Source organism: Canis lupus, chromosome 8 (assembly GCF_003254725.2).
Source record: "Canis lupus dingo isolate Sandy chromosome 8, ASM325472v2, whole genome shotgun sequence".
Lineage (NCBI taxonomy): Eukaryota > Metazoa > Chordata > Mammalia > Carnivora > Canidae > Canis > Canis lupus.
In genome coordinates this window covers 56,424,764-56,440,143 of record NC_064250.1, presented here as the reverse complement: position 1 = coordinate 56,440,143, position 15,380 = coordinate 56,424,764, and the positions used below count along the sequence as shown (strand labels likewise).

The 15,380-nt window shown below is 34.5% G+C and overlaps 1 long non-coding RNA gene across 2 annotated transcripts; it reads left to right on the top strand.

Moving 5' to 3' along the window:
- Positions 1-5,279: 5,279 nt before the first annotated feature.
- LOC112657799 (uncharacterized) lies at positions 5,280-14,974 on the top strand. Of its 2 annotated transcripts, none has more exons than XR_003135304.3 (4): positions 5,280-5,402; positions 6,492-6,627; positions 7,461-7,613; positions 14,700-14,974. It is a non-coding gene; the product is annotated as an uncharacterized LOC112657799 (long non-coding RNA). The 2 variants fall into 2 exon arrangements; XR_007412459.1 differs by lacking the exon at positions 14,700-14,974 and adding an exon at positions 9,310-10,477.
- Positions 14,975-15,380: the final 406 nt, after the last annotated feature.

The following is a 15,380-nucleotide window of genomic DNA, read 5'->3' as shown; positions in this document are numbered from 1 at the left end:
CCACCTTCTTTTTGTGGCTCTGTAACTACTGCATGGGTTTTGGAGATGAAGCCATGAGAACAAGGGGGCAAAGGGAACCAGCTACATGCAGAGGCCACAGAGACCACCCGAGGAACTCCTGCTTCCGTCTCTGCAGGACATTTATAGGGTGGTCCTAGATTCATTGATTAACGTTCTTTTTGTTGGGAGAATTTGCAAAAACCATCATCAGAGACTAGAGAATAACTACTAATGAGTTTTTTTTTTCTTCATTCTTTCTTTTCTCTCTCCCTCCCATCTTCCAAACTTCAATTTTCTGTAAGCCTCGGTTTGAATCAGGTAACCTAAATATTTCACCAGACTATAAAAGACAAGACACACCTTCTTCATTTGGCTGCCTTTGCCAACTATTAGAACAGCACTGAATGTAAACCTCTACCTACAATGGATCTTTAGATAACTTGTTCTTTTCTGTCTGTATCTAGACACACATTTTTCAATATCAGGGTAATTTCTCTGAAAATGCCCTTACTCCCCAACAGACTCGGTATCTAACCACGTATAAGGAACAAGTGTTTACCCAGGCAATGAAGGTATCTTGTTATTCTGTTTTTCATCTCTAACACAACATGAGGGGAGGACACCTCTATTTCTACTTCTTTAGTCCTCTGGGTAATGCTAGAATCCCCGAGTAAATATACTGACCTGTAGTTTTATTCTTTCAACTCAATCAGATATTTGGCAGTTCTTAAATCAACCTATGAAAAGGTTACTTTCAATCTTGATTACTTTTTAAAAGTGTGTGTGTTGTAAACTCAAAAAATTTAGTTCAAATATGAACTCTAGAATTTAATATCTGTAATTTGAAAAGTTCTTCCTCTAAAAATTTGAGATCCTAATAGATAAATAGGAAAACAGCCCATCTTCCCTTTTAAAATTGATATGGGTATACGATGGGATGCCTGGGTGGCTCAGTGGGTTAAGTGCCCAACTCTTGATTTCATCTCGGGTCATGATCTCAGGGCTGTGAGATCAAGTCTTGCATTGGGCTCCACACTGGGCATAGAGCTTCTTAAGATTCTCTCTCTCCCTCTGCTCCTACCCCCTCACTCCTTCTCTAAAAAAATGATATAAATATATGAAATTATGTATTTGTACTATTTTTGTAGATGTTATAAAATTCCATAATTTTGAGTTATTTTTATTATATTTCATCCACTAAAGATGGGTTTTAAGTTACATCAACAGTAATTATATTAAAATTATATAAGATAAATATCATCCTTTCTAAGGCTTCCTGTAGTAATTCATAACTTCATAGATAGATTATTTCCTTAACATACAGATTTGTTTATGGCACAGTGTTTTGTCTAGATTTGTCATAGTTGACCAGTCAAATATGTCTTTTACAATTCCAAAAAAACACTTCCTAAAATTAGTCACTATTTTTACCTTCACAGATAATATAAGGCAATTGGTATGGTTTACTTCTAATTATCCTTTCTGATTGTCTATGTTACTGTTGTCCTAGTATGTTAGCTTCATATTCTCTTCAATCCCACTAGAATTATTCATTATTGTTACTTTCACATCCTTTTAGTTTTAATGCTTCTTTTTTTTATCTACATGTTTAACAGTTCACTTGGTCATTACTATCCCATGTATCATACTCTTTCATTCTGAATCACATTTCTTCTTTTTTAAATAATTGCCTTAATGCTTGATTTGTGGAATATCTATGAGTGATAGATCTTGATTTTTGTTTGCTCAATATTATCTTTATTTTCATTCTTTTTAAATTTGTGAGTGCTTCTGGTGATAACTTATTATATTTGGTGGTAGATCTAAGATTGAAGCAAAAGTAGGGACAGGGTTGAAAAACAGGATGTAATTGTTACATATTCTGACTGATAAACATAGATGTAACATGATTAGAGCATAGTGACCAAAAGGGAAAGGGAAAGTAAAAAAATAAACTCATTGGTTGCTGTGTAGATCATGGGTAGGGTTGGGGAGATTTTATTTAAAATGGTAAAACCAAATACTAGAAGTCTAAGGAAGGTAACGGACACACAAACATTATAAAATGTATTATTAAAAATTTACTGCTAGGAAAGCTATCCAAACTTTCTTTTTTTTTTTTGTTTTTTTTTTCAAACTTTCTTAAATATAAAATGTATCCAAAAGAAAACAAAAGGAACAGAGAACACAAAGAAATTCAGCAAATGGAATAAATATAAAATGCATACCAAATGTTTTAAAAATGGATTTCAGATCAAACAAAATTGCACGTAAATATATTTGTAAGTCTACATAAAATCAATAATATTCTGGGAAAAAAAATCTATGAAGGAGATGGATAAAGTTATTAGAGAACTTTACCTCCATAAAATATACACCAAGTCTACATGAGTAAACAGAGGAGTTTTAACAAACTCTTTAAGACTAACTAGCCCCGTATAATTTAAGATAGCTCCAGAGTATAGGAAAAGAAAGAAAATTCCCAGTTTTTAAAAAATAATGTAAATATAGCTTTGAAACCTAAACCTGCTAAAAAAATAACACATTAAGAAGAAAACCAGAGTCCAAACTTAGTTATAAATATCAATGCAACATATTAAATAATTTCTTAGAAGACAGACTCTAATGGTACGTTAAAATAATATATAATGACAAAGGTTTTTTTCCTAACATTCCAAAAATATTTCAATATTAGTGTGTATAATCTACCACATTGACTGATGTGTGAAGAAAAAATAATATTCTCATCACAGACATTAAGCAGAGAGTTGACAAAATTCAACATCAGGTCATGAGAAAACACTCCTGACTATAAAACAGATACATCCTTAAGATGATTTTCATATTTCTACATATGTGTGTGTATGCACATGTGGGATCACACAAAGTGTGTGTGTGTGTGTGTGTGTGTGTGTGAGTGTACATACACACAGAAGCACAAACCAGAGACTAGTGAGATGGTTGAAAATAGTTGATGGTTGCAATATGGTAGGAAAAAGGAGATTGTCTTCCCTGAATATATCTTTTTAAATTTTGACTTTTGATCTGTGTAAAACATGCTATGTTTTACAGTAAATTAAATCATAAAACCTGAAAAAAGCACTCTAGAACCGAGTGCATGCACAAACATCAGTAGCTGTGTTGAGACTGAGATGCTCTTCGACCCTACTTAACTCTTAATACACATTTACTGCTGAGATTCTCTGTTTATTTTTTATAGCTGAAGCTATGTCCTTTTTCTCTCAAACTTGTCTATATATTTAAGATTTTAAAAATATTGCATCTAAAACATTATTTCCTCTAATGGGGTGTCTGGCGGGCTCAGTGAGGAAAGCTGCAACTCTTGATCTCAGGGTCATAAGTTCAAGCCCCATGTTGGGTATACAGCTTACTTGAAAATATTTCATCTATGCTCTTACATGCTTTTTATTTTTTTTAAAGAGGGCCTTTATTAAATCATTCTACCAATTGCTTAAATTCAAAACCTTTGATATTGTATTCTTAATTAAATTTCTCCCAGTAAAAATGTTAAAAAACACAAGTAGATGAGCGTTCTTTGGCCAATAGACAATTACATTCTAATTTATATTCTTAAAATAGGTATCAGGTCAGTCTGTCAAACACACATTCTTCAACAAGGCTGTGAGCTGCTTGCTGGAAAATTGTTCTATCTCCATTTCCCGCAGCATTACTTGCAACTAGCTTATAGCTAATCCTTTGGAAAATGTTCAGTTAAAGATTATAAAATTAATAAATTAAATATTAGCTATAGTCTAATGCATTTCTAATACTAAGAACAAGACAAATGTAACTGTCCTGCACAATAATGGTGATTAATCACCTGCACCTTTGTTCCTTGGGGCTTGATCTAAGTTATGACCTTCAATTACCTTGACTTGTAGTAATCCAGCCCAGTGCTAATGTTCTTAAAAAGACCAGTGTATCAGATTACCTTCTTCTCAGCAACAAATAGATGCAGCATATGGGCTCAAGGCAAGGGTATCTTGGATTTTTGTGTACTCATATTTCTGTTTGTGATTGAAAGGATTATGTGAGACATCATCTGTAGAAGGTTGGGTTCACTCAAATCATCGATATGTTGATTTTTTTAATAGTGAAAAAAATTATATTTGGATTTAGCCACTTGGACTCAGTTTAGATGATCCTGATTTTGTTGGCAACATTCAAAGCATCATAATAAGGAGCCTGTTGAACATATACCTTCTTCTCTCCATCAGGCTTGATCGGGGTGGTGACGTTGGCCATGTCAGTGTCCTCAAGCTTCTTCACAGCCTGTTTGATCTGGCACTTGTTGGCCTTGACATCCACAATGAACATAAGTTATGTTGTTGTCTTCTACTTTCTTCATGGTTTACTCAGTAGTCAGGGGGAACTGGATGATGGGATAGTGATCAAGCTTGTTTCTCCTAGGGGTATTTTTTCTAGGATATTTGGACTGCCTTTGGAGATGCAGTGTCTTGGGTCATTGGAATGTAGGTGACCTGCAGATCTTCTGTTTCTTCTTCTTCTTCTTCTTCTTCTTTTTTTTTTTTTTTTTTTTTTTTTGTGAGGTGGACGCCTTTCAGCACCACTTTCTTGGCCTTCAAACCCATTGCTTTGGCTTTAGTTTCAGGAGAGGCAGGGGCTTCCTTCTTTGCCTTTGATGCCAATTTTGTGAAAGGGCCAGTGTGTTGATTTATTGGTTCTACCCAATTATATTTCCTAAAGGATTATGCTATATTTCTTGGTGCTTGTTTTAGAGTTTACTGAGATTATAGAGACTGGGAACAGAATGAAACTCATCCTCCTGGACTACTTGTTTCTAAAGCTACAAAATCAGATAAAGCAACATAAACATCACCAGTCAACATAAAGAATATAAGCAACACAAACAACATTCACTACATAATTCAACATCCACAACGCTAAATGTAACATCTAATGCTGACTGAGCACTTCCTACGGGCAGGCACTTGTTTTAAAGATACTGCATGAAGAGATTGATTTGCTTCCCCCAGTTACAGGATCTGGGTACCATTGTTTTGGCACACTTCTACTGTTTCTCAAATTTCATGATTCTCAAGTGGACATGGACATTTGGCAACTGACTCATCCTAAATTCAATTCCTCATATGTGACCACCTACATCTAGTCTTACAAATTATTGATTTGGACATTTGTTTTCAGTGGAAGATAGAAGTAAGGAGGAGTTACTCATTCTTCCACATCATCAACTGGCATGAATTTTCATGGTCCTTATATTCTATCCACAAAGGAACGTTCTAGTAGGCACTTTGATGGGGCGGGGGGTGGGGGGATGGCATGAAAGGGTGTTGGACTGATGAACCTGTGTCTTTGTAATTGGAAGTCAATGTGTGCTATCATTCCTGAGATCAAGCCAGGTGAGCAAATTGCACTCTTAACTTTCTGAGACATTCTGCATGTTTCAACCTGCTTGCTGTGTCCTGGACTTCTTACTGGAAAAATCACTTCTGAATTGCTGTGGCAGTTTTTAGAGGAGCTCCTTACAAAGGAGCACAGATGATTTATGCCTTCCACATTTATCACAAAAATTCCATCCTTCACTGAAAACCTTTGATGACATCCTTAAGCAGTCTTGAACTCAATCCTGCAGACTTGAGAGGCTGACTTAGCATCCATAAAGTGGGCTCTTCTGAACACCGTTGAGGGCAATCCTTGATAAACAGTATCAGTAGTTGCCACATGGACAAAGTCACATGGCAGTGAGGCATTTTTCACAGATCCCTCTGCCTTCTCTGTTAGATGCATCTGAAGCCTAATTTCTTTTTTTTTTTTTTCATTTCTGTGCCTTCTTGGAGTGGACATGGGCAGTTATGCCAGAATATATGGGGTTTAATAATGTTCAGAATTGTTTCAGGGCCAAACCCAGAGAGAATAATCCTTGACCTAGATACATGAAAGATCCTGGACTCCCGAACGGAATAGGGAGGATATTGTCTTTTAGCATATTCTTTCTGTTTTATACCCAAATCTTATGCATTGTCAGTTTGAAAATAATAGTATGTATGTTTGAATGGCTAAATGTTGATATTTATACCTCCTCAAATACACTGGTATATACTGACAGCTGTCTAGAAGAAATTGGAAGTTTTAAGTACTTTTTACATACTTTGGAGGCAAATGTGAATGTATAGCCTGAGGGTTAACAGTTTTGAAGAGAACAATGGTATTTGAAGATTGATGTAACTACTAATAAGAAAGGATGTTCAGAGAGAGATTCTTATTACTTGAAAAGCAGTTTGTGCACATTAAAATTAATTGGTATTTTTTAAACTTTAGGAAGAATATTACAACTACTTGAGGTTGCAGGCTATATTCTGACACTTTAAAATATATCTAAATTGTATAGATACATAATGCATATTATCAATAGCAATATTTTTTACTGGAATTCCCTGAGGCCATTTAACATATATTTTTAAAATAATTTATTTATTTATTCATGACAGACACACAGAAAGAGGCAGAGACACGAGCAGAGGGAGAAGCAGGCTCTCTACGGGGAGCCCGACGTGAGACTCGATCCTTGGATCCCGGGATCATGACCTGAACCGAAGTCAGATGCTCAACCACTGAGCCACCCAGGTGTCCCTAATATAATATTTTTAAAATAAAAATATTGCTACTTAGTTCCACACTTTCAGTAAAGTTTAATATGTTTTGTTTGCCTAGAACACAAGAATACACGTGGTACAGTTACACAGAAAAAAATATTAATCAAATCATTTTGTCAGCAATAAACCTAGGAAAGCAGCACGACTTTGAGGAGCTTAAATAAAGTGTTAAGTGGAGTTTCACAATTATTTTTTTAAATATTCATGCAAAAATCAAACCACTTTTTCATGCTTTTTATGGTGAGGTACACACCTTGTCTTTGCGCAAAATGAACTTAGTTGTTAGTTGTGTTACATGGTGAAAATCACTACATAAATACATCCACATACAGATACATGTGTAGATGTCTATATGCATTTTATACTAAGTTCATAAATGTAAATATGTTTAGAAAAAATGTCTGGAGAAAATCACAAACTTTTGACAGTGGCTAATAGATGGTGGCACTTTTTGAAATCTGTTTCATAGATTTTCACATTATTCTTGAGTTCTATAATGATTATATATCACACTGAGAATAACTTTGCAGTTTGATTTTAAGGTGAGTTTGAATATAAGGCAATCTTCATTTTCTTTTTTTTTTTCTTTTTTTTTTCCTTTTTAAAAATGAATTATTTTATGATCTTCATTTTCATTAGTGGGATCTAGAAAGAGAAAATTTTTGGTCAACTTGAATATGTAAGCATTTAAAAATATGTATGAAATCATCTCATGTGCCCTTAGAATATTTACTCTATGCTTGAGTAACATATATCAAATCACATCTTATTTGGTATAATTTGGATTTTTTTCTATTGTTTCAGATAATAGAAGAATTTTTTCAACTCCTTAATGTGAATTTTGGCCACCAGTGTCTTCTTCAAGGCTAAGATCGCCTTGTGACTGCATTATTCTCTTTGCTCCGAGCACACTCTCTTTCTTCTATTTTTTGACCTATGCCCCTTCTAACACTGTGGGTGATGTTGCTACTGAGAATGTTGTCTGAGCAAACACATCCTCCTTTGCAGGATATTCTGACATTTCTTCCCATTCACTTTGCAGTTGTAGATTTGTCACCTGTACAATATAAGCCCCTATTGTATTTCTTTGCATAGCTTTTAAAAGAAGCATGATTAATTTGACATCTCATATGGAAGTCACCCCAACAAGGACTGCTACTAACAATGAAAGCAGCTTGAATCTTCTGTACATAGGCATGTGTGTGCATGTACACATATATGTGTGAATTGTTCAGATGAACCACAGAAACCTACCACACTAATGACACTTTGGAGATTCTCCGGCATTTTTTTTTCTCCAGATGACATGTTGTTGCCTAAAAGAAAGCAACTGAGAAAGAATTGTGCTATAAAAACCATAGTATAAGATGACTCCCTTATATTTTAAGGGTTTTAACAAAAAAAGAAGACACTTAATCTTATATTTTGGCCTAGAGCAATGCACCTATTATTTTTAATCTGTAATGTGCATATGTCGTATTGATTGAGACTATTCAAACTTGCTCTTGAGGACAAAGGAAACAGATCGGTCTGATGAAACTCAGAAGAGGGGTTAGTTGTTGCATAGTACATATGTGTGAACATAGAAAGGGATAAAGGACAAAATGAGTCCCGATATACATGAAATGCTAAAGAGACTGAATCCACATGAGGCTCTAAATGAAAGAGACACTGAATGTTCATCACGCATTAAATATACATGAGGTATCTGAGCACTGAATATTTATGACACACTAAATATACATAAGGCACATGAGACACACAATAATCAGGGAAATCTTCATTAAGCTTCCCACTGGTGACAACCTTTGTGGTGCCAAGTGTCCTCTTGCCCAAGAAGCATGTAAAACCCAGAGCTGCTCAGCCAGTTAATTGGTGAGCTACAACTGTGCCCAGGCCGACTCCCTTGCAACCCTCAGGTACAATGGGTGTGTTACTTGTCCCAGGCCCCCTCAGTGTGTACAAACTTATGCCCGGTCTCTTTCTTTCTCTCTCTTTTCTCAGACTTTTGCAGCATGCATTTCAAATGGATTTAATAAACCATACAATGCAAGCATTTTAATTCACTCTTAAATGTTTCTGTCCTGTATCTCTAAGATAGCTTGCCCAATAGTTTACTCAGACACTACATTTGTATCAAGGTCATTTCTTCTGTGACAAGAATTCAAAGAATTCATTTGTGCTCCAACTCAAGCCTTACTGTCATCCAAAAAAAAAAAAAAAAGCATTTATTGTATTTGTATAGAAGAAACATCAAGATGGAGCTTACTGTAATGTTTTTACACATTTGAAGATAAAAGGGTCATTTGCTCTGCAATTTCTTTTTTCCATTGAAAACTAAAGGTTAGAGTTAAGAAAATTTAGGCTGTCTAGGATATGTACTCTGTGTGTGTGTGTGTGTGTGTGTGTGTGTGTGTGTGTGTGTGTTTCTGGGGCTGAGGGCTGGAGAGAAGATCCTTAGGTAATCACCTCATAAAAATGTCCATTCAAATATAACTCACTCTAAGAGACAATTGTACCTTTTGAGACAGGAACTTGAAAATTGAGAGAGATGGTGACGATCCTAAAACAAGAAATAAGCTTCTCCTATTTGAAAGGCCTGTCAGGAGGATTTAAATTTACAATTAGAGAATTTCTCTTTGACTTTTCTTAGGGCTTCCAGAGAAGACTAATTGAGATCCCCTTGAGGAAATTTTATTCAGTGAGTCTCTCCACCTCACTGACACCACTACATCAAAGCTATTGGAATTTGCACTCTGACTCCATTGAACAAGAGCCTCTGTTGTCTGTAAGCTGAGATGGTGAACTTGGGATATGAACCTTTCAGACAACACAGAATGGAAAATGCAACTTTTATTTCTTCTAAAAATGTAAATAAACTTTGCATATTCACCCAAGCTGGCCTGACAACATATCAGTGTACCAAATTAAAAAAAAAAAAAAAAAAAAAAGAAAAAAACCTTTATAAATTGGCATCTTCTTATAGACTTTGGATTTCAAATAATTTCCTAAAAGTTTTAGGAAAAAACTCAAAACCTTTTGCCACCAGAGTTCTATATCTGCAAATTTCCAAATCTAGATTCTCTTGTACCTTTACAAAAGAATGTTCTATAAAATTCTCTCCTGCTCACATCCTGGCTTTTACTCCAATTGATATTGTCCTAATTCAGTAAACATAATCTCTAATGAAAATAAGGGAAAAATGTTCGATATTTTGATTGATTTATTCTATTCCTATGACTGCCCATTATTTCATCTTCATAATTTAAGAAATCTTATATGAATAAAATGTGCATTTGGAAAATGCAGAAAAACATAAAATGAAAACAAATCTACTGCCCATAAGACTTTTAAAAATAATCTGTATCTATTTATAGACTTTTGTGCTGAATGTGTGTGTATGCTTTATCTATATATATTTGTCTTAACTGCATTTTTGAAGAATGTATACATTATCTTGTAAGCTGCATTTTAAAACTGATATATTATTTTTTAAAAGATTTTCTTTATTTGATAGAGAGAAAGGGAGAGAGAGAGCACAAGCATGGGGAGGGGCAGAGGGAGAGGGAGAAGCAACCCAACATGGGACTCCATTCTAGGACCCCAGGATCATGACCTGAGCTGAAGGTGGATACTTAACCTACTAAGCCACCCAGTTTGATACATTATTAATGTACTTTTATATTAATAACATTTTCATAGCATCAATTTTAATGTATAAACATAATTCTCTTTTCTATGTGTGTGTATATATATCAATAATTTATATAAATATTATCTCAAAAAAGAGCCACCACTTTGCAAAATTCTAGAACTATTTGTATCATAGTTTATGTGAGTTACTATTCTCTATAATCTAGTATCTATTGCATTTAATGTCCCTATCTCAAATCCATTTTCCATACTTCTAAGTTTTCATTATTAAATAACAATATAACAAGCATCTTTAAGGATGAGATCCTTGGATGCAATTGTAATAATTTTCTTAAAACAAATTCCTGCATTTAGTATTGCTTGGGCTAGAGGGAAATAGTGAACAATTTGATACATAGTAATCAATTTCTTTTTGTAATGGAAAAATGTATCTCACTTCCAAATCTGTGTGACATTGCTTTTTCTTTGAACCTTCATTGATATATCATATTGTCATTGAAATAATTTTTTGTCAGCCTAAAAAATAAAAAAAATATATACTGCTTTGATTTAATGATTTGTTTAAATTCCTCATGTGATTATTTATAATTTTCATGTTTTATCTGATGAATTTTTCTCATAAATATTGGCCACTTATTTTTCAGTGCATTTAAAAAATCATTGTTCTATAGATTTCTCAGAGCCGTTTATTTGGAAATATGTCTACCATATATGTTAAAATATTTTTCAAATCTCTATTTTTACTTTTTAAAATTTTTACACAGTTCAATTTATAGTTTTTAAAAAGTTTTCAGGTAAATTCCAGTTAGTTAACATACAATGTAATATTAGTTTCATGTGTACAATTTAGTGACTCAACAGTTTCATATAATACGTGGTGCTCATGACAAGTGTGCTCCTTAATCCTCATCATCTGTTTCACCCATCCTCCCACCCACCTTCAATTCATAGACTTTTAATCTGTATATCCCTCCTTTTCTGCACATCAGTATATGAACTTACTATCACTTTGTAAATCAAAATGTTCCTCAAACCACTCTGTAAATTTCTATTAGCCTATTCCTTGAGTGATTTCTTATGGTCCAGCCTGAATCAACCTCAGTAGCCTTGTTCTTGCCCGTAAGTTTCAATAAAAATACTAAGGAATTTTGCAACTCCGGGATTTATTTTTCTTCATGCTTATCTCTCTGCCTAAAATGTCATCATACTTCAAATATGGCCATATAAACTAGATTCATCCTTCAAGGTCCTCAGTTGTATTCCTTAGGTGATTATTTCTTGCTAAGAATCTAATTTATGATTACTTGATCAATGACAGGTAGTTTTGGTTCAGTAATTTTCTCAGTTATGGGAGATATCCCACAAAGTCTTCCAACATGTTTAATTGTGTCTGGCTTTATTTCCCCTATTGTTATTTTTAATAATTTACTAGTTATATAAAACTATTACTTAATAATAGCTAAGAAAAGAAACTTTATGGGTAAGCATACTCACAATTTTAAGAAAAATAGAATAATAAATTCATTAAGTTGCTTTAACCCAGAAAATGACTATCCGAGAATTCAAATCATGAGTAGAGTTCCTGAATAATGGTTAAACTTTTTTTTTTTTTTTTTTAATGGTTGAACTTTTAATGAATTCTTCAGGAACAGATAAAATTACCTAGTATGTATGCTATTCTTTTGCTGTTTTTGTATCTTCTGCTAATTCTTTTTGCCACTTTAGATTTAGGTTTTTATGTTAATTTGGTCATACGACATACAATGATAGAGTTATACTTCCACCAAATCATTTCAAAATAGAGTAACTATTAATAATTACAGAGAGGTGAGCTGACTTTTATAGTGTGCTACTTACCATATCACAGACCAAACACTTCTTTATGGATGTTTTTTGTTTGTCATCAAAAAGATCATCTAAGACTATTATCATTTCTGTTTTTTTAGATTAAAAACTAAGGCTCAGAAAAATTAAGTGACTTGCTTTGCAGAGCCCAGGAATCTAATCCCTGTGACCATATCCTTTTTCTTGCAGGAGGCTGCCTGCCTTAGTTGATGACCAGAATTTAAGTTACTCAGGAGAGGCTATTTGCATAAAATATTGTAACTACAACTTTCCATTCACTTCAATATATCTTGATGGTCTTCACTGAGACCTTTATTCTAGAAATGATCTTACCTGGCTACAGTGAGCTTGAGCTGAATGGAGAACTTAAGAATTCAGATCCATCCATGAATATAATTTAGAAGCATCACAGAAAAATATCATGATAATGAACTTTCTGGCTGCGAATGGCCCTTATTTTTCTTCTCTGATGGATTTTCAGTTCACTTTGCCCTAAATAGACACAGTCTTAGGGAGTAACTGAAGGTATAACTGCCCCTTGGGCTTTAAGTCACTCTCATTGATATTTCGAAGATTAGAGGATTAGAAGTGAAATCTTCCAACAGGCATACCTCTTAAATGACCAGCTTTTGGTAGTTCTGAATATTGCACTTTCCCAATTGGAAATCCATTAAACTGACAGTGAGGTAAGTGCATGCTGAGAGAAAATGATATGAAAGCTAACAAGATAAACAGAATAAGAAGGGTCCTGAAGGCCTGCTGTAATGTAACTGGAGCTGCTGAGTGTGGGGTTGTGTTTGATTTCATCTGAGACACTAGAAAGAATGGCATTCATTGTTGACAATCTTTCTAATTTTCAATTAATATATTAGTGGCAACAATCTAGAATTTCTGAAGGAAATCTGTTATTCTCTATGCTTAAGCTAAATAGTTCTCAAAACTGACCGGTCAACAGAAATACCTTTGATTGTTCACCAAAATTATTCTGATTTCCAATCCTACTTACTAAGTCCTGAGACAAGGTAACATAGGGCTTTCCCATTAACATTTATATATATATATACATATATATATATATATATGTATATATATATATATATATAACTCTATAAATGAGCTTTTGCCTATGTTTTGCATAGTCAAAATAGGGGAGGGAGAAGTCTGTAGAAAGATTTTAAATATATATGGCTTTTCAGCTTATTTCAATTTCAGAGAATACACCAAAAGAAAGCTACTTCAGTTGTAAAAATATCAAGTAGCTTACAGACCACTCAGGAAGACAAACAGATGTTCTCTTTACAACAAAGCAAGATGAGTTCTACAGTCAAGGCATGAGTCAAATCAAGGCTACCACACAAGTGGTAACTGGTTCTGTATTTTATTTATTTTTAAGATTTTATTTATTTATTTGAGATAGAGAGAGAGTAAGAGAGAGCCCAGAGGGAGAGGAGGGGGAGCAGCAGAGGGAGAGGGAGAAGCAGACTCCCCACTGAGGAGGGAGCCAGATGGAGGAACTCGATTCTAGGATCCTGGCTGGGGGGGTCTGACTGAGCCACTCAGGCACTCCACTGGTTCTGTATTTTACACCAAGGTAACTTGAATAGTTCTCCTGTATTGGAATTATAGATTTCTTGGAAAATAACCTCCACATGTTGTAAGAGAAGTTAATTTCTCAGCACTGGACTTCCCCTGCATTATGTTTCATAAACATTTACAAGTTTCCCACAGAGGGCTTTAAAATACAGACATTTGAATATCTCACCTTTTGATTGATCTCTAAAGATTGTATCTTTTGGCTTCAGCAAAACCAAAATGAAACAAACAAATAAAAACTACTTTGCCAGATGTGCAAATATAGGAGCTTCATTGGATTGCCTAATTCACCAGGTAGATGATGTGCAGGCCAGCTTCCCCACCTCACCCCCCCCCCACCAATTACTTGGCTTCAATTCATCCTTGGAAGATGCTTGCAAAGCCTTGAAGCTTCCAGCACAATAGTCAAAGGGAGGAAGAAAAATGAAGAAAGTAGAGACAGTTGCTTCTCTTCACATTCCCCTCTCTCTCTTTCTCTCCCCTGCCCTACCCTGCTCTCATATACTTGCTCATGCTCCCTCTGTCTCTCTCTCTGTCTCTCTCTGTCTCTCTCATAAAGGTGGAAAATCTTCCCAGAAACTTTGAGCAGGCTTTTCCTAGTTTCATTTGCACTAGAGGATCACCCTCTCACAATCACTAGAAATGGGGAATTAGATAAACAGATTCATCAGAGTAAATCCTCTATGGTTGGGGAGAGAGCTATTTTTCTTGAGTACATGATTGTTAGTTTAACTTGAACAGGATTACATTGTTTTTTTGAGCAGAAATGCATTTGGATAGACAAGCAAGAGTTTGGATTAATATATCCCAAAGTATTTGGCTTTGGATTGATCTTTGCCAAGCAAAAGGAAAGTAACTTAGTAAATCAAAATACTAGATTTAGAAGATAAAGTCTTTATTTTGAGCTATGTGATGCTGGATCTAATACCATCATTGTATTTGTAATTTTAGGTTGACAAAACTTACTTCCCTTAGAATATGTCAAGAACCAGTAAGGAGATGCAGCTTAAAATCCTGCCGAACAGAAAAATGGACAAAGAAGTGTTGTATAGACGACTAACATTTCTAATCCACAGCAGCTCTAAAGAAGTCCACCGACCACATGAGAGTCTAAAAATTGTAGATGTTAACAATACTTAAAAAAAAAAAAGAATAAAACAACTGAGGAAATATATGATATCCCACCAGTCAACATTAATATAAGATAGAAGTTTAAGTAAGAGGACATCTTCAAAATGAAATAATCCTGTTTTAAAATTTTCATATATGTGAAGAAGATACAGGTAATAAATGATGTTTTTTTCTTAATTTGTTTCTCATTTAGTTTCTTTCACATAACTCCTACTCAAATTCCACTAATTTGACAACCTGCTCTAACACTTCAGAATCCTTCAACTAATTCTACATAGGCGTGAACTTGTACAATGAAATTAGTATGAGTCCTCAGTGTGAATCAGGCAGGAGCAAGCCCTATTAAATCTTGAGCATCATGCCAGTGAGGGTCAAAGAGGATTACTGGAGACTATCAAAAAAGAGAGAAGACCTAGGGAGTAGGTGGCCGAATTGTGATTTATTATCAGTAATAAACTTGGCCAAGAGGCCAGCAAGCCCTAGAATTCATCTTTCCTAAGA